We start from the raw sequence: 20,749 nt of genomic DNA on the forward strand, positions 1-20,749 counted from the left end.
ACCCTGCTTATTTAATTTATATGCAGAGTACATCATGAGAAACGCTGGACTGGAAGAAGCACAAGCTGGAATCAAGATTGCCGGGAGAAATATCAATCACCTCATATATGTGGATGACACCACCCTTATGGAAGAAAGTGAAGAGGAACTCAAAAGCCTCTTGATGAAAGTGAAAGAGGAGAGTGAAAAAGTTGGCTTAAAGCTCAACATTCAAAAAACTAAGATCATGGCATCTGGTCCCATCACTTCATGGCAAATAGATGGGGAAACAGTGGAAACAGTGTCAGACGTTATTTTTCTGGGCCCCAAAATCACTGCAGATGGTGACTGCAGCCATGAAATTAAAAGTCGCTTACTCCTTGGAAGGAAAGTTATGACCAACATAGATAGTATATTGAAAAGCAGACATAGTACTTTGCCAACAAAGGTCAGTCTAGTCAAGGCTATGGTTTTTCCAGTGGTCGTGTATGGATGTGAGAGTTGGACTGTGAAGAAAGCTGAGTACCGAAGAATTGATGCTTTTGAACTGTGGTGTTGGAGAAGACCCTTGAGAGTCCCTTGGACTGAAAGGAGATCCAACCAGTCCATCCTAAAGGAGATCTGTCCTGGGTGTTCATTAGAAGGACTGATGCTGAAGCTGAAACTCCAGTACTTTGGCCACCTCATGCAAAAAGTTGATTCATTGGAAAAGACCCTGATGCTGGGAGGGATTGGGGGCAGGAGGAGAAGGGGATGACAGAGGATGCGATGGCTGGATGGCATCACCGACTCGATGGACATGAGTTTAAGTGAACTCCAGGAGTTGGTGATGGACAGGGAGGCCTGGCATGCTGTGATTCATGGGGTTGCAAAGAGTCAAACACGACTGAGCAACTGAACTGAACTGATGACAGTTTCTAAGAAAAAAAGGTCATTTTTATATTTAGGTTTAAAAATATGAACAAATAAGAAAACAACAAATATTAGGAAGCAAATAAATGTGCTAGAAAACCTAGGCTAAGGAAAGGTTTTTATATTTGAGAGCAAAACTAGGTTCAATGTTTTCTGGAAGCCAAGTCTAGAAGAGAAACTGAAAGAACTATAAATTAAACTTCCCTTGTGGCTCAGATGGTAAAGTGTCTGCCTACAATGCAGGAGAGCCAGGTTCGATCACCAGGTCTGGAAGACTCCCTGGAGAAGGAAATGGCAACCCACTCTAGTACTCTTGCCTAGAAAATCACATGGATGGAAGAGCCTGGTAGGCTACACTCTGTGGGTTCTCCAAAGAGTTGGACATGACTGAACAACTTCACTTTACTTCACTTTAATTTACAAAGGGAGATATAATATTTTCTTATCTCTGAACTCTAATAAAGATATATGGAAAAACAAGTCTTTGTAAAAATAATAAAGACCTTTCATATAAGTGGTAAATACAATAGTTTTTCTTCAGAACTTCAAAGAAGTGATTCATATGCTCAATGCCTTTGTTGACCAGAGATAAAGTCAAGGGCATGGTGTCAAATAATAATTGCTATAGCATTTCTGAGGTGACTCTATAATGTTACAGCATTTCAGAAACATTATAGCATTTCTGAAGGGACTTCCTAACAGAAGCAGAAGATATTAAGAAGTGGCAAGAAGACACAGAAAAACTATACAGAAAAGATCTTTATGACCCAAATAATCATGAGGGTGTGATCACTCACCTAGAGCCAGACATCCTGGAATGTGAAGTCAAGTGGGCCTTAGCAGCATCACTACGAAAAAAGCTAGTGGAGGTGATGGAATTCCAATTGAGCTATTTCAAATTATAAAAGATGATGCTGACAAAGTGCTGCACTCAATATGCCAGCAAATTTGGAAAACTCAGCAGTGGCCACAGGACTAGAAAAGGTCAGTTTTCACTCCAATCCCAAAGAAAGGCAATGCCAAAGAATGCTCAAACCAGTGCACAATTGCACTCATCTCACACACTAGTAAAGTAGTGCTCAAAAATCTTCAAGCCAGGCTTAAACAATACGTGAACCATGAACTTCCAGATGTTCAAGCTGATTTTAGAAAAGGCAGAGGAACCAGAGATCAAATTGTCAACATCCACTGGATCATCAAAAAAGCAAGAGAGTTCCAGAAAAACATCTATTTCTGCTTTATTGACTATGCCAAAGCCTTTGACTGTGTGGATCATAATAAACTGTGGAAAATTCTGAAAGAGAGGGGAATACTAGACCATCTGACCTGCCTCTTGAGAAATCTGTATACAGATCAGGAAGCAACAGTTAGAACTGGACATGGAACAACAGACTGGTACCAAACAGGAAAAGGAGTACGTCAAGGCGGTATATTGTCACCCTGCTTATTTAATTTATATGCACAGTACATCATGAGAAATGCTGGACTGGATGAAGCACAAGCTGGAATCAAGATTGCTGGGAGAAATATCAATAACCTCAGATACACAGATGACAATTTGATGTTGTCATCTGCATATCTGCAGATGTTGGCAGATAAAATGTATAAAATGCATAAAAATGGAGATATTGGCAGTTTGATCTCTGGTTTCTCTGCCTTTTCTAAAACCAGCTTGAACATCTGGAAATTCATGGTTCACGTATTGTTGAAGCCTGGCTTGAAGATTTTTTAGCATTACTTTACTACCGTGTGAGATGAGTGCAATCGTGCGGTAGTTTGAGTTTTTTTTTGGCATTGTCTTTCTTTGGGATTGGAATGAACACTGACCTTTTCCAGTCCTGTGGCCACTGCTGAGTTTTCCAAATTTGCTGGCATATTGAGTGCAGCACTTTTAGGATTTGAAATAGCTCAACTGGAATTCCATCATCTTCACCTTCTTTGTCCATAGTGATGCTTCAAAAGGCCCACTTGACTTCGAATTCCAGGAAGTCTTGCTCTAGGTGAGTGATCACATCATCACATATTTTTAAAATTAAGTTTGGCAAAGTTCCCTCATAGATGAATACAAATTAAATTCTAATAGCACCATGATCCGGAAGTCAGTAAAAATTCTTAAAATCTTTCTAAAAGTAAACTACATTTTAGAAAGGTTTAGCTTTAGAGAAAATTGTGAAAGTAGTTCAGTTTCCATAATATCCAGACCCCATTTTCTTTATTATTAAACATATTAATGTTACATTAGCATGATGTATTTCTTAAAATTAATTAACAGATATTAATATATTGACTGAGGCCAATGCTTTATTTGTATTTCCTAAGTTATTTCCTAAGGTCTCTTTTCTATTCCATGATCAACTTGAGGACACCATGTTAATTTAGTCATTGTGTCTTTTTGGTTTCCTACAGTCTGTGATAATGTCTTAGATTTTCCTTATTTTTTGTGATCTTGAAAGTTTTGAAGAGTATGGGTAGGATATATCATAAACTATTTCCAACCTGAGATCTGTCTGATGTTTTCTATTAGCGGTTGTGGGTTTTAGGGGAAAGACCAGAGGTAAAATGTCATTTTCATTACATCATATCAAGAGTGGTGTTGGTGTGTGTGCTGTCATGTCTAACTCTTCATGACCCTATGGACTGTAGCCAGCCAGGTTCTTCTGTCCATATAATTTTCCAGGCAGAATACTGGAATGGATTAATATTTCATACTTAAGGAGATCTTCCCAACCTAGGGATTGAACCTGTGTCTCCTACATTGCAAGCAGATTCTATATCACTGAGCCACCAAGGAAGCTCTCATATCAAGAGTACATATTTTCAGTGTAACTTATCAAGCTAATATTGACCTTGATCATCTGGCTGAGGTCGTGTTACTACTCTTTGATTTCTCCTTTTCCTACCATACTTTGGAAGAAAGTCACTATGTGAATATATTGGAAAGTCAAGTCCAACCTCCTTGAAAGTGGATTATCTACATAAAGTTAAGTTTTTCTATGCAGGGGATTTATATTTCCTCCTTCATTTATTTATTCACTGATTTATTTATACTACATGACTAACTCTGGTTCTATACTTACCAGAGTGTAGCTTGTTGCTTAAATCGCTTCTGCTCTTGGTATTGGAGGTCTTTATTTAGCTCCTATGTCTCTTTCTCATCTGTCAGTAAGTTCAGTCACTCAGTCGTCTCTGACCCTTTGTGACCCCATGGACTGTAGCACGCCAGGCTTCCCTGTCTGTCACCAACTCAAACTCATATCCATCAAGTCAGTGATGCCATCTCATCCTCTGCGTCCCTTTGTCCTCTCACCTTCAATCTTTCCCAGCATCAGGGTCTTTTCCAATGAGTCTGTTCTTTGCATCAGGTGGCCAAAGTATTGGAGCTTCAGCTTCAGCATCAGTCCTTCCAATGAATATTCAGGACTGATTTATTTTACAATTGACTGGTTTGATCTTGCTTTCTCATACTCTATTGTTTTATGTGTGTGTGTATATATTTGCTTTTGTTTTGTTTTTTAGGACTTAATGTCTGTCACTGCGAGATACTCCAACTTACCTTGTATATTTTCTGTCCTAGTCAGGGATACAGTCACTTCCCCAAAGAGTCTTTGGTTTTCTTCTTATTAGAGAGTGTTGTTAGAGACCAAGATCCAGTACAATGTATGTCATGGCTCTATTGTGCTGTATTTTACTTCATGAATCTGTAGCAAAATGATATACAAAACACCTTTTAATTCCATGTTTAATATATATTACTTTAGTAAGGAAATGAGGAAAATTATCATGTGTTGAGTAGTTTTCAAAGCTGTGCTTTAGAAGTTTGTATCATCTTAATGTATTTAATTTTATTTTTCATTTATACATTGCTGGGCCTTTGAGTTGCATCCAATATTATATTGTCATAAAATGAGGAATTTAGTTTTCTTTTATTTCTTGTCACCTCTCTCCAAAATGGCATATATTTGTTATTATATTTTGTTGTATTTATATAAAGATAATTATTATTTTTCATCATATAATTTTTAGAAAAACTATTTCTAGTATATTTAGAAAACACTCAAAAAATTATAGGTGGTATATTTCCTGAGTTTCAAAGATATGGGAATATTATTTTATTGTCTTTAGATGAGAAAGGTAAATTGATTTGATATAGAAATTTGATGGTACATTTTCTTTCAAATATCTTCAAATATTGCTTCATTGGCTTAATGTTGTACAGCAGAAATCTGAGCCCATACCAATAAAATAAATCTTTAAAGGAAACTCTTTTCTATTTACTGGACATTTGAAAATGTTTTCTTAAAATTCAAGTATTCTATATACATACATTTCAACAACTTGACACTTGTGCTATTTCAATGTGCAAGCTAATTTATTATTTTTTTGTACAGAAAGTTTTCCCCCTTTTTTTCACTGTTATTGACAAGGCAATATTGAAAATACCTATATTGTATTTTCTTTTTGTATTGGTGATATAAGTGATCAGAGTATTAAGTTCCCGTTTTCTATGTATTATCTTATGCAGTTTCCATTTCTTTTTTAATGTGTTTATTTTTAATAAGAGGATAATTGTTTAACAGTATTATGTTGGTTTCTGCCATACATCAATATAAATCAGCCATGAGCATGTATATGTTACCCTCCTTTTTCAATCTCCCTCCCACCTCCCATTCCATCCTACCTCTCTAGGTAGACACAGAGCATCAGATTTGAGCTCCCTGTATCATACAGCAAATTCCCCACTGGCAATCTATTTTACATATGATAATATATATGTTTCACTGCTATTCTATCAATTCATCCCACCCTCTCTTTTCCCCACTGTGTCCCCCACTGTGTCTGTTCTCTGTGTCTGTCAATTCATCTCATGTCTGTCAATTCATCCCACCCTCTCTTTCCCCTGCTGTGTTCACCCACTGCGTCTGTTCTTTATGTCTGTGTTTCTACTGAAGTGAAGTGAAGTTGCTCAGTCATGTCTGACTCTTTGAGACCCTGTGAACTGTAGCCTACCAGGCTCCTCCATCCATGAGATTTTCCAAGCAAGAGTACTGGAGTGGGTTGTCATTTCCTTCTCCAGGGGAAATTCCCAACCCAGGGATCAAACTCAGGTCTCCCGCATTGTAGCCAGAGGCTTTACCATCTGAGCCACTAGGGAAGTCCCAAAGTGCAAGTGTTTCCATTGCTACCTTGCAAATAAGCTCATCAGTATCATTTTTCTAGATTCCATATATATATGCATTCATATACAATATTTGATTTTCTCTTTCTGAATTACTTTACTCTGTATAATAGGCTCTAGTTTCATTCACCTCATTAGAACTGATTCCAATGTATTCTTATTGTATGGCCTAGTGATATTTCATTCTAAATATGCAGCACAATTTCTTTATCTATTCATCTGTTGATGGATATCTAGGTTGCTTCTGTGTCCTAGCTATTGTAAATAGTGTTGCAATGAACACTGTGGTACATGTGTCTTTTTCAACTATGGTTTCCTCAGGATATATGCCCAGTAGTGGAATTGCTGGGTTTCTCTGGTAGCTGGGATTGTTCAGTCATACAGTAGTTGTATTCTTAGCTTTTTAAGGAATCTGCATACTCTTCTCAATAGTAGTTGTATCAATGTATATTCTCACCAACAATGCAGGAGGGTTCCATTGTCTCCACAACCTCTCCAAGTTAATTGTTTGTAAATTTTTGATGATGGCCATTCTGACTGGTGTGAAGTGATAAGTCACTGTAGTTTTGATTTGCATTTCTCTAATAATGAACAATGTTGAGCATCGTTTCATGTGTTTATTAGCTGTCTGTATGTCTTCTTTGGAGCAATATTTGTTCACCTCTTCTGCCCAACTGTTGATTGGGTTGTTTTGCTGATATTGAGCTTCATGGGCTGCTTGTATATTTTGGAAGTTAATCTTCTGTCCATTTCATCTTATTTATACTTTCCTCTATATTTGAGAATGATTTCTCAAGACAGGTCTCAGTATTGCAGATTTGATACTCTGCATTGCCAGTTACATTCACCAGCGTTTCTAATCCATATTAAATTCTTGATGTTGAATATTATCTCTTCAAGTCCCATTTAACTTCCGCTTGTTTCATAATTTGCTTTCCACTGATTTCAGCATCTTGTATTTTTATCACCATTTACCCAAGTTTAGAGTGTTTAATGCTATAATATTGAAACTCAGAAAGGTATTTTTAAAATGTATCCTAAATATTTTTGCCAAAATATATTTTTCTTTTCATACAAGAAATGACACAAAGCTTGTCACTATTTACATGGTTCAGTGATTCTCAAATTAAACATATATCAGTATAATATGCGAGGACTGCTAAAATGTAATTTATGGGCCCCACTCTACCTACTCAAAAATTATTTTCTGAGATCATGTAGAATTTTTCACAACTGTTTCCTTCCTTCCTTGTAAAGAGGAAGTATGTATCCTCACCTACTGCTACATGGTTTAGAGTACTTCCTATTTGTAACTTTGGGCAAAATAATATAAGTTTATGTAACACATACCACATCCAAACATGCATTCCAAACAAAATTATCCAGGTCCAATCCATCTCTTGATGTTCATCTCTGTCAGGAGAACAATATGTGCCAGGAAGCAACTGTTCTTCCAGGGTAAGTCCAAGAATGAGAAAACATGAAAGCATGTACTTCAAATCACCAGCAGTTCTGAGCCATAAACAGAAGGTTGTTGCAAGTACCTGAAGTTGTGGGACTGTTATATTACAACATAGCTGACAAATGTGGCTAAAGGGAAGGCTGGGGGATTTATACATTTAACAAGCTTCCAAAGTAAGGCTGATATAGGTGGTACATGGAGCACATACAGGGAAGCATCAGCTGAGTGCCTGCTAAAAGCATCACTTATGTCATTGATATTTTGTTTGTTTATTGATTTAAATCTAAGTCACACTTGCAGTATCTGGCAGTCATTCATCTACCATGGCTCCGCCTGCTCACCATCCCTGATCTTCAGTTTCTGAGAAGGGGATTTTTTACACAGTTTGCAGCAGTCTGGAACTCTTTTCTTGCCTGAAAACAATCAAATAAAACTGTACCCCCATAAGGCTCTTGTTCCACCCATTTTGTATTGCTGATTTCACATCCCAGGACATAGTGCACTACTGATTTCCCCCTGCTCCTTCCAGGAACACTGCTGAGAAATTTATTTGATAAGTGAGGCAGACAAAAAGAAACACCAATGAGGGGAATAGGAAAATGAAGGCTTTTTCATTGCTTTCCTACCTCAGAGAGCAGATCCAATGTGATATGAGGCCTGGCTATCTCCCCTTAGGTCAGCAAATAATCCATACCTCTGACACAGAGAACACACTAGGTATAATTTCTAGTTCTAATTTACTGATTTCCTGCATTGTTCTGACATTTCATATCAGCATCTTTTGGTCATTAGAAACTCTCTTAAGGACTGAGAGAATTTAACCAATTTTCTGAATTGCTATTTCTACTAATTTTCCTTCTCTCTGCATTTTCAGTGGAAGTCTGGGGAAAGCATTAACTGGCCGGTTACCATCCTGACCTGAAAATCCAAAATGACGTTGTTCAGAAGATTTTTAAAAGTCACAGGAGCTAAATAACCCCTAATATCTGGGGGAAAGAGATGAATAATCTTGAGTTGAGAATATGTAGTAAATAAGCAGTGGGTTGCAAGCGGTTCTGTTATAATGTCGGTCATGTGAGGCTCAGCAGGGTATCCTAGAACCTACAGGAATCTGTAGTCAAGATTACTATATGTGCTGCAAGTAGAAACAAGTCTATTGTGACTAAGAAACTTGTATTAGAAGATTCAAAGTCATTTTTAAATAGAAGGCACAAGTAATTCATTGTATTCATGATGCTTTTCAAGCTCATCAAAGGAAATTGAAAAAAAGTTTTGACATGAGTAATCATCTAATACCTAAAAGAGTACAAATTTCCAAAATGCTGCCTGTCTGGAAGACTGTCATAATTTTTATGACTATTGTCCTAGCAATTTTTATATAATGAGGAAAAATAATTTTGAAATTAATTTCTCACAATGCCCCTGGCCAAAAGATGAGATAAATTTACCGACTTATTTCTTGAATATAGGGAAGTTGAGGCATTTGAAGCATATGGAATAGAAACATTGTTAGCATTTTTATTATCATAATTTTAGGGGTGAGGCCATATGGCATTTCATAGGTTTTATTAAGGCATACATTTTAAGCTCTCTAAATTGATGTTAGTAATATTCTCTTCTTGAAGTAAATTCATTTTCTCTTCTTCTAGGAAATAGCAAATAAACAAGTATCTCTTCATTAGAAATACCTCCAGGGTCAAATTGAGAATATACCTGTCCCTGAGTGAGTTCAACCTAGAAAGCAAAGGTTTTGCATGCAACTTAATGTTTCACTTCTAGAGTGATACATTAACTAAGGCAATAGTGATATATCTGAGATGTTTTGTAAAGGGAAATCATAAGAATTTGATTCACATTTAAGATTATTATTATCATTATCTGAACTAGTAAAAGAAATTTAGAGGAAATAATTCAGTATGAAGGTCTTCTCCAACATTTTTCACAGCTAGTGGATTTAAGTTCAGTCTATACTATAAAAGGTGTGGATAGTTTATATTCCCTTGAAAAGTTTTGGAAGAAAGCTTGTTACACCCTTACAGCTCAATAAGAAGAAGAATACAAGTCTTCAGGTTTCCCTAGTAAGTAAAGCAAGCAGCTGAGTATCAGCTCATGACACATTTTATGCCTTATGAACTGTGTTGAACCATCTTCAGCTGTATATACTTTAAATTTATGTTTTTTGAGAACATTTAAATGATTCTAATGAACCCTTGAATATATTTAGTGGATCATTAAGTGATATTAAATTAGATACTTTTTTTTAAAGTATAAGAGCTGTTAATCATAACATAATAATGATCTCTTAACTCAAATTGCTAAACTCATAAAATATATGGATATAATTTTACTATTTCCAAATTTAAAAACCAAAGATTAAGTTGCCTATACTAACATCAAGTGCACAATTTCCGAGAGTGGTGTCCTGCCATAACCACTGATATAAAAAAATGGATAAAAATTAACTAGGCTATATTTATAGATGGAAAACCACAACAAACCAATACAGGGACATAGTTGATTTAGGAATCAATAACTGTAGTTAATAGAACTGTGTCTGAATACTGGGAAACATAAACCTTTAGCTGATATTTGAAAAAATGGTATAATTTTAGTTATCGAAAGCAAATTCATGAAATTAGCCAAACATAGCTCATTTATTGGTAAGATCAAATTTTCACCAAACTAGGAAATCTGGTCGGAGAAGGCAATGGCATCCCACTCCAGTACTCTTGCCTGGAAAATCCCATGGATGGAGGAGCCTGGTAGGCTGTAGTCCATGGGGTCACTAAGAGTCAGACACTACTGAGCGACTTCACTTTCACTTTTCCCTTTCCTGCATTGGAGAAGGAAATGGCAACCCACTCCAGTGCTCTTGCCTGGAGAATCCCAGGGACAGGGGAGCCTGATGGGCTGCCGTCTATGGAGTCGCACAGAGTCGGACATGACTGAAGTGACTTAGCAGCAGCAGCAGCAGGAAATCTGGTAGACCAAGGTTAAGCCACATGTGTTTTGTTTGCTTCAAACATTCTTAAATAATGAAAGAAATGGCAGCGGGTTCATGGAACTGATTGATGCAATCTCAACTCACTAGGTTTATGGTTCTTAACAAAAAAAGCTACAACATGCATGACCCATATTATGAAGAAAAAGTGTCAAAAGAAAGGATAACGTGTACCCTATCTCAGGACAATGATAGAAAATCAATTAAAAGTGCTAAGATTATTTCATTGTTAGATGATTAATGTAAACAAACACCAACAAGTTCAATTTTGAAAAACTGAGGTAATTAAATGGAATTGTATGGTGTAACAATCATCAAAAAGAAAAAAGAATTTGGAAAGTAGTAATTTCTCTTCATTATACACATTTCCAAAAAATGTATTGGAAATTAAATCAGAAGACTTAGTGAAATTAAATACCTAATATCATATTTATCTGATTATACAGTGAAAGTGACAAAAAGATCCAAGGGATTAGATCTGATATGCAGAGTGCCTGCAGGACTATGGATGGAGCTACATAACATTGTACAAGAGATAGTGATCAAAACCATCCCCAAGGAAATGAAATGCAAGAAGGCAAAATGGTTATCTGAGGAGCCCTTACAGATAGCTGAGAAAACAAAAGAAGCCAAAGGCAAAGGAGAAAAAGAAAGATATATCCATCTAACTCAGAGTTCCAAAGAATAGCAAGAAGAAATTAAAAAAAAAAAAAGCCTTCCTAAGCAATCAAAGCAAAGAAGTAGAGGAGAACAATAGAATGAGAAAAACTAAGATTTCTTCTAGAAAATTAGAGATACCAAGGGAACATTTCATGCAAAGATGGGCACAATAAAGGACAGAAATGGTATGGACCTAGCAGAAACAGAAGATATTAAGAAGAAGTGGCAAAAATACATAGAAGAGCTATACAAAAAAGATCTCAATGACTCAGATAACCACCATGGTGTGATCATTCACCTAGAACAAGACATCCTGGAATGTGAAGTCAAGTGGGCCTTAGGAAGCATCACAATGAACAAAACTAGTGGAGGTGATGGAATTTCAGCTCAGTTATTTCAAATTCTAAAAGATAATGCTATGAACGTGCTGCCTTCAATATGCCAGCAGTTTTGGAAAACTCAGCAGTGGCCACAGGACTGGAAAAGATTAGTTTTCATTACAATCCTAAAGAAAGGCAATGACAAAGTATGTTCAAACTACCACTCAATTGCATTCATCTCACACGCTAGCAAAGTAATTCTCAAAATTCTCCAAGCTAGGTTTCCACAGTAGGTGAACCAAGAACTTCTAGATGTTCAAACTGGATTTAGAAAAGGAAGAGGAACCAGAGATCAAATTGCCAACATCTGTTGGATCATAAAAACTGCAAGAGAATTCAATAAAAACATCTACTTCTTCTTTATTGATTACACTAAAGCCTCTGACTGTGGGGATCACAGCAAACTGTGGAAAATACTTAAAGCAGTGGGAATAACAGACCACCTGACCTGCATCCTGAGGAAACTGTATGCGGGTCAAGAAGCAACCGTTAAAACCAGAAACAGAACAATGAACCTGGTTTCAAACTGGGAAAGGAGTACATCAAGGCTGTACATTGTCACCATGCTTATTTAACATATATGCAGAGAACATCATGCAAAATGCTGGGCTGGATGAAGCACAAGCTAGAATTACAATTGCTAGGAGAAATATCAATAACCTCAAATATGCAGACGGCACCACATTATGGCAGAAAGCTAAGAGAAACGTAAAAACCTCTTCATGAAGGTGAAAGAGGAGAGTGAAAAAGTTGGCTTAAAACTCAATGTTCAAAAACCAAAGGTCATGGCATCCGGTCCCATCACTTCATGGCAAATAGATGGGGAAACAGTGGAAACAGTGACAGACTTTATTTTTTTTTTTGGGGGGGGGGCTCCAAAATCACTACAGATGGTGACCATAGCCAAGAAATTAAAAGACACTTGCTCCTTGGAAGAAAAGCTGTGACCAACCTGGACAGAATGTTAAAAAGCAGAGATATTACTTTGTTGACAAAGATCTGTTTAGTCAAAGCTATGGTCTTTCCAGTAGACATGTATGACTGTGAAAGTTGAGCCATAAAGAAAGCTGAACAGCAAAGAATTGATGCTTTTGAATTGTGGTATTGGAGAAGACCTTTGAGAGTCCCTTGGACTGTGAGAAGATCAAACCAGTCAATCTTAGAGGATCAGTCCTGAATATTCATTGGAAGGAATGATTTTGAAGCTGAAACTCCAGTACTTTGGCCACCTGATGGGAAGTACTGACTCATTAGAAAAGACTCTGATTCTGGAAAGGATTGAAGGCAGGAGGAGAAGGGGATGGCAGAGGACAAGATGGTTGGATGGCATCACCGACTTGATGGACATGAGTTTGAGCAAGCTCTAGGAATTGGTGATGGACAGGGAAGCCTGGCATGCTGCAGTCCATGAAGTTGCAAGGAGTTGGACATGACTGAGGGACTGAATTGAATAGGACTAATATCAAAATTGTGTTGAGGAATTGAAACTAAAGATGCAAACTCTAATGCAAAGCATATCATTCTCATTTCTGTGGTATGTGGATCTATCATTGCTGCAGTGGTGGAAATCAAATTTTAAAGCAGTAATTAGAATAAGACTAGAAAAATAAAAGGTGCATTGATTGGGAAGGAAGAAATAAAATGGTCTTTATTTTCAGATGTTTGTAGAGGAGCCTAAAGAATAAAGAGTAAACTGGCAAAGATGGGGTTATAATGGTTGCAAAATGTATGGTTAATACCCAAATGTTAATGGATTTCTTACAGATCAATAATAAAAAAAATGTATTTGAAATTAAAAGCACAATACTATTTACCTTAGCACCCTTAGAAGTGAAATACTTAGGTAAAAATCAAAATATTGGCACTATTTTTGTGAGGAAAACTATAAAACTCTGATGAAACATACCAAGAACTAAATAAATGGAGAAATATGTTATATTCTTGAATAGGAAGACTCAGTATTGTCAAGATGTCAGTTCTTTCAGATATTGATGAACGACATCTAAAGTTTATACAGACAGGGAAAAGATGCATATCAGCTAACTCAATACCGAAACAGTGTAAAGTCTAGAGGACTGTTATTACTCTACTTCATGAGTAGAAATACATGAAATAGAGACAAGAAAAATAATTTAAAAGGCCAACAAAATTTAGACATGTTCTCATAAATTATATATGAATTTGAAAAATATATAGCCATGCTAATTATTAAAAAAAAACTCAAAATCAGGAAAGAGAAAACATTACAATCAATGCCACAGAAATACAATAGCTCATGAGACTGAAGAATTACATGCCAACATCACCTCAAAGAAATGGATACGTTCGTAGAAACATACAATCAACCAAGACTGAACCCTTAAGAAATAAAAAATCTAAACCAATCAGTAATGAATGTGTATTGCTGGCAGATCCTTTACCATTCTGAGCCACCAGAGAATCCTAAAGAGACTGAATCAGTAGTCAAAAACTCCAGCAAGGAAAAGTCTGTCACCTGGTGATCTCACTGGTGAGTTCTCCCAAATATTTGAAAGAGAATTCATATGAGTCTTCTCAACTCTTCTAAAAATTGGAGAGCATAGAAAAATCCAAAACTCATCTTAGAGGTCAATGTTACTCTAATATCAAAGCCAGAGAATACTACAAGAAAACCACATGACAATATCCCTGATAAATATGGAGGCAAACTTTTCAACAAAATACTAGCAAACCAACTCAACAGTATATTAGAAGGATTAACTCCACTATCAAGTGGGATATATGTCTGTTGAGTTCAGTCGCTCAGTCATGGATGACTGTTTGCGACCCCATGAACGGCAGCACACCAGGTCTCCCTGTCCACCACCAACTCGCAGACTCTACCCAAACCCATGTCCATTGAGTCGGTGATGAAATCCAACCATCTCATCCTCTGTCATCCCCTTCTCCTCCTGACCTCAATCTTTTCCAGCATCCGGGTCTTTTTAAATGAGTCAGCTCTTCGCATCAGGTGGCCAAAATATTGGAATTTCAGCTTCAACATCAGTCCTTCCAATGAACACCCAGGACTGATCTCCTTTAGGATGGATATTCCTTGCAGTCCAAGGAACTCTCAAGAGTCTTCTCCAACACAACAGTTCAAAAGCATCAATTCTTTTGTGCTCAGCTTTATTTATAGTCCAACTCTCACTTCCATACATGCCTGCTGGAAAACCATAGCCTTGACTAGACAGACCTTTGTCTAGTAATGTCTCTGCTTTTTAACATGCTGTCTAGATTGGTCATAACTTTCCTTCCAAGGAGTAAGAGTCTTCCAATTTCATGGCTGCAATCACCATCTGCAGTGATTTTGGAGCCCCCCAAAATAAAGTCAGCCACTGTTTCCACTGTTTCCCCATCTCTTTGCATTAAGGGATGGGACTGGATGCCATGATCTTAGTTTTCTGAATGTTGAGCTTTAAGCCAACTTTTTCACTCTCCTCTTTCACTTTCATCAAGAGGCTCTTTAGTTCTTCACTTTCTGCCATAAGGGTGGTGTCATATGCATATTTGAGGTTATTTATGTTTCCCCCAACAGTCTTGACTCCAGCTTGTGTTTCCTCCAACCCAGCATTTCTCATGATGTACTCTGCATATAAGTTAAATAAGCAGGGTGACAATATATAGTCTTAAAGTACTTTTTTTCCAATTTGGAACCAGTCTGTTTTTCCATGTCCTGTTCTAATTGTTGCTTCCTGACCTGCATATAGGTTTCTCAAGAGGCTGGTCAGGTGGTCTGGTATTCCCATTTCCTCCAGAATTTTCCACAGTTTATTGTGATCCACACAGTCAAAGGCTTTGGCATAGTCAATAAGGCATAAATAGATATTTTTCTGGAACTCTCTTGCTTTTTTGATGACCCATCGGATGTTGGCAATTTGATCTCTGGTTCCTCTGCCTTTTCTAAAACCAGCTTGAACATCTGGAAGTTCACGGTTCACGTATAGCTGAAGCCTGGCTTGGAGAATTTTGAACATTACTAGAGTGTGAGAAGGGTGCAATTGTGCGGTAGTTTGATCATTCTTTGTTATTGAGGGATGCAATGAGGGTTCAACATATCCAATTCAATAATGCCATATACCACATTAACAAACTGAGAGATTAAATTATATGACTATCTCAATAGATACAGTAGAAATATTTGCCAAAATTAAACATCCTTTCAAAGTAAACACTGAAAATTGAAAAGGAATGTGCATCAAAATAATAAAGTCTATAAATGACAAAGTCACAGCTAACTTAGATCCAATTATTTTTTCTAAGATCAGAAGCAAGACAAGTGCATCCACATTCACCACCCCTATTCACCATAATACAGAAAGTGATAGCCAGAGTAATTAGGCAAGAAAGAAACAAAAGGAACCTAAATCAGAAAGAAAAAAAAATTGGCTCTATTTTCAGATGCTATTTTCTTATGAATTGAAAATCCTAAAGAATCCACCAAAAAAACCTATTAGAACTAATAAATTCAATAGTTGCAGAAAAAAATCACAAATAAAAATTTGAGTTTCTACTCACTCACAAAAAGCTATTGAGAAAAACCATTTAAAAATCAATCTTATTTGTGGGAGTAACAAAATAATGAAATACTTAGGAATAAATGTAACCAGTGAGGTGGAAAATCTATACACTAAGTGTAGGACATTGATAAAATAAATTAAAGACAATGCAAATAAATGGAAAGATATTTCATGTTCATGGGTTGGGAGAATAAAAATCATTAAAATATTCATAATACAGAAGCCATCTTTGAACTCAGTATTAGTTCAGTTCATTTCAGTCACTCAGTCATGTCCGAATCTTTGCAAGCCCATGAATCGCAGCACACCAGGCCCCCCTGTCCATCACCAACTCCCGGAGTTCAGTCAAACTCACGTCCATCCAGTTGGTGATGCCATCCAGCCATCTCATCCTCTGTCATCCCCTTCTCCTCTTGATTCCAATCCCTCCCAGCATCAGAGTCTTTTCCAATGAGTCAACTCTTCGCATGAGGAGGCCAAAGTACTGGAGTTTCAGCTTTAGCATCATTCCTTCCAAAGAAATCCCAGGGCTGTTCTTCAGAATGGACTGGTTGGATCTCCTTGCAGTCCAAGGGACTCTCAAGAGTCTTCTCCAACACCACGGTTCAAAAGCATCAATTCTTCGGTGCTCAGCCTTCTTCACAGTCCAACTCTCACATCCATACATGACCACAGGAAAAACCACAGCCTTGACTAGACGGACCTATGTTGGCAAAGTAATGTCTCTGCTTTTCAGTATGCTATCTAGGTTGGTCATAACTTTCCTTCCAAGGAGTAAGCATCTTTTAATTTCCGGCTACAGTCACCATTAACATTGTATAATTTGGAAGTCTAAATATTCTACTGGTCAGCCACTGCATTTGGTAACCTTACTATTTAATAAGAACAATGACTAAAGATATTTACTTCAGGTATATCTATAAAAAAGGGACTGAGAGGAAGAGATCAGAAAAATACTATGGTCACTAACTTATGAAGATTTTATATAAAAATTTTCAGCTTTAAATTGATGAAAAAACAATACAGATTCAGTAGAAACCCTGCTTCGAATTTTGATTCCTGCCCACCCCCGTCCCCTGCCCAGGGTAGTGATATGTTATGTCATGATGCTAGGCAGCAGTAGGGAGCCACAACTGTAGATCAGTCATGGAATCTCCAGGGTAACACACTCATTCTGTATCCATAAAGCCATTATATTTCACTTTCAGAGTAGTATTCACTAAACGCATTAGATAGTCAACACGTTATTATAAAATGTCACATTTGACGATTTTCTCAACTGTAGGCTATTGTTATTGTCCTGAACATGTAAGATGGACCAAGTGGTTATGATTTTTGGTAGGTTAGGCATATAAAAGGCATTTTCTTCTTAAGATGTTTAAGTAATTTCTCTTAAGTTACTTAAGAAAAGTTCAAGAAACTTCTTGTAAGTTTCTACTTTAAACTTACAACCAGTTTATTGAAATGTTATCCCAATGTATTTTGAAGAATATCTGTAATCTGTGAGTTTGTTGTTATTCATCTGAAGTCTGAAGGAAGTTCCTCAAAAAGGAGAGCCTAAAGCTGCACCTTTATGCTCAAGGCTGTATATTGTCACCCTGCTTATTTAACTTATATGCAGAATACATCATGTGAAATGCTGGGCTGGATGAAGCACAAACTGAAATCAAGATCACTGGGAGAAATATCAATAACCTCAGATACGCAGATGACACCACTCTTAGGGCAAAAAAAGAAGAAGAGCTAAAGAGCTTCTTGATGAAAGTGAAAGAGGAGAGTGAAGGAGTTTTTAAGGAATTTGCTCCTTGATTAAGGAGTTTGCTTAAACTCAACATTCAGAAAACTAAGATTATGGCATCTGGTCCCACCACTTCATGGCAAATAGATGGGGAAACAATGGAAATAGTGACATACTTTATTTTGGGGGGCACCAAAATCACTACAGATGATCACTAGAACCATGAAATTAAAAGACACTTGCTCCTTGGAAGAAAAGCTATGACCAACCTAGACCACATATTAAAAAGCAGAGACATTACTTTGCCAACAAAGGTCCATCTAATCAAAGCTATGGTTTTTCCAGTAGTCATGTATGGCTGTGAGTGTTGGACTATAAAGAAAGCTGAGCTCAAAGAATTGATGCTTTTGAACTGTAGTGTTGGAGAAGACTCTTGTGAGTCCCTTGAACTGTAAGGAGATCCAACTAGTCAATCCTGAAGGAAATCAGTCCTGAATATTCATTGGAAGGACTGATGCTGAAGCTGAAGCTCCTATCCTTTGGCCACCTGATGTGAAGAACTGACTCATTAAAAAACACCCTGGTACTGGGGACGATTGAAGGAGGGAGGAGAAGGGAATGACAGAGGATGAGATGGTTGGATGGCATCAGCAACTCAATGGACATGAGTTTGGGAGTTGGTGATGGGCAGGGAAGCCTATCATGCTGCAGTCCATAGTGTCACAAAGAGTTGGACATGACTGAGTGACTGAATTGAACTGAAAGCTGCACCTGACAGATATATCATTTAGCTGCTGAACATCATTATTTGCAGCTTCCATATTTGCAACTTCACCTACACACTCATTTATTTGCAAACCCAAAAACAATACTTGAGGTTTTTTTCCCAATTGTTTGAAGATGCAGAGCAGTAAAAAAAAAGAAATCAGAGTTGCCCAACATGCTTGTTTCCAGCTCAGGTTGAAAAAACAACTGCTCTGTTTTCTGTTTTCCCCTCTCATACTGTATTCAAGTATCCTGCCAATCTGTTTTTTTTTTTTTTTTTTTTTTCAATTTCTGTGCTCTTTGTGACTTTGCTGTTTAAAATGGCCCCCATGCTGAAATGCTGTCTAGTGTTCCAAAGTACAGAAAGACTGTGATGGACTTTATGGAGAAAACATTGGTGTTAAACTAACTTTGTTCAGCCATGAGTTATAGGGTGATTGGTCATGAATTCAAACTTAATGAATCAACAGTATGCAGTATTTAAGGTATCTTAAGATATGAGCTCACAAAATTGATGAAAATGCTGTGATGGAGCTCATAGGAGCCTAATCCTGTTTTTCTCCTCTGGATAACAATTCATACTTGCTAATTCAGCATTCCTGACAACCTTCTAGAACTATTCTGAATAATAAAAATCAACTGTACTTATAAAGAGGTTTTTTAAAAGAAGCAAGTGCTTAAAAATTTTTATTTAACAAATAGATAAACATTATTTTCAGGGAGATATAAACGAAACACTAGTAAATACTATATTTAATTTCATATTATCCCCTACCTCGTAATATATTTAGTGCTATGGAACTGCTATATAAAAGCAAAAAACTTGAAACTTCAGAATACTTTGAATGTTACTTCGGAGCTGGTATTTATTGATCAGCTTATTACAGAAAAATTATGTAACTGTAACTTCTAGGCATTTAGAATGATAAAATTTGAGCAACTATTATGTATATAGCTTTGACAATTTATAAGTAACAAAGTATTTGTTTAATGTCAGTACTAAAAACAATTCCAATATCTAAGAACACTGCCATTTCTCTCTTTTTATATTTATTCACAGTGCCAAAATTGAAAAGTTAGGTGATTACTTGATTCATTCCACTATATTTCAAGTATATACCAATAATCTCAAGAATCAACAAAATGTCTGTGCTTCTTCTGTATGAACATTTTAGTAAACATTATCTAAGTTCTTGTTTCACTCCTAATTTTATATGTCAAAACATGTTTGCTTTAACTCTGAAAGATTGTCAGAAGGTTTTACATATATTTACTCTTTCAAGCTAATGTTAAGTTTTCTCTTACTCTCTGTTAAGTTTCCTCTTGCTTCAGAAATAGAAACACAGACATGGAGAATGGATATGTGGACATGCCACAGGGTAGGGGTGGCCAGAGGGGAGAGTGGGATAAACTGGGAGATTAGAAATTGACATATATACAGTACCATGTGTAAAACAGATAGCTAGTGGGTACCTACAGCACAGGGAACTCAGCTCAGTACTCTGTGATGACCTAGACGGATGGGATGTGGGGTTGGGAGGGAGATTTAAGGAGGGGATATATATGTACAAATAGCTGATTCACTTCATTGCACAGTAGAAACTAACCCAATATTGTAATGCAATTAACTCCAATAAAAATTAAGTTTTTGACTTTTTAGTGGTATCTTGGTTGAATTGCTAAGATACACATTTGTGCCATTAAGGCAACTTAACTTATAAGTTTTAAAAATTCTTAAATTTTCAAAATGTTTTTTTACTGGGAGCAGTTAGATTACAGAGCTTAAAATATTTTATTTTGTTTATCACATCAGAATGGATGTTGAGTTTGAATCTTTAAGACTTTGTATCCTTAGAACACAAGGTCACAGTGTATTCTTATAAATAAATGTGAACAATGAAAAAGTACAACATTCTTGTTTAGACTAATGTCAGTAATACAAAAATGAATTTTTTAAGGTATATTAAAATATCTTTATTACAATCTGTAATATGGTGGTAGACTTTGAAATATTGAAATGTCAATGTTAGGGGAAAACCAGCATGTCATCCCTGTATTGGATAATTTATGTCTATTCTAAAAACATACAAGATAAAGATATGTTCAACCAAATTAATTTAGTTTCCTAAATGGTCATA

Source organism: Bos indicus, chromosome 3 (assembly GCF_029378745.1).
Source record: "Bos indicus isolate NIAB-ARS_2022 breed Sahiwal x Tharparkar chromosome 3, NIAB-ARS_B.indTharparkar_mat_pri_1.0, whole genome shotgun sequence".
Taxonomy (NCBI): domain Eukaryota; kingdom Metazoa; phylum Chordata; class Mammalia; order Artiodactyla; family Bovidae; genus Bos; species Bos indicus.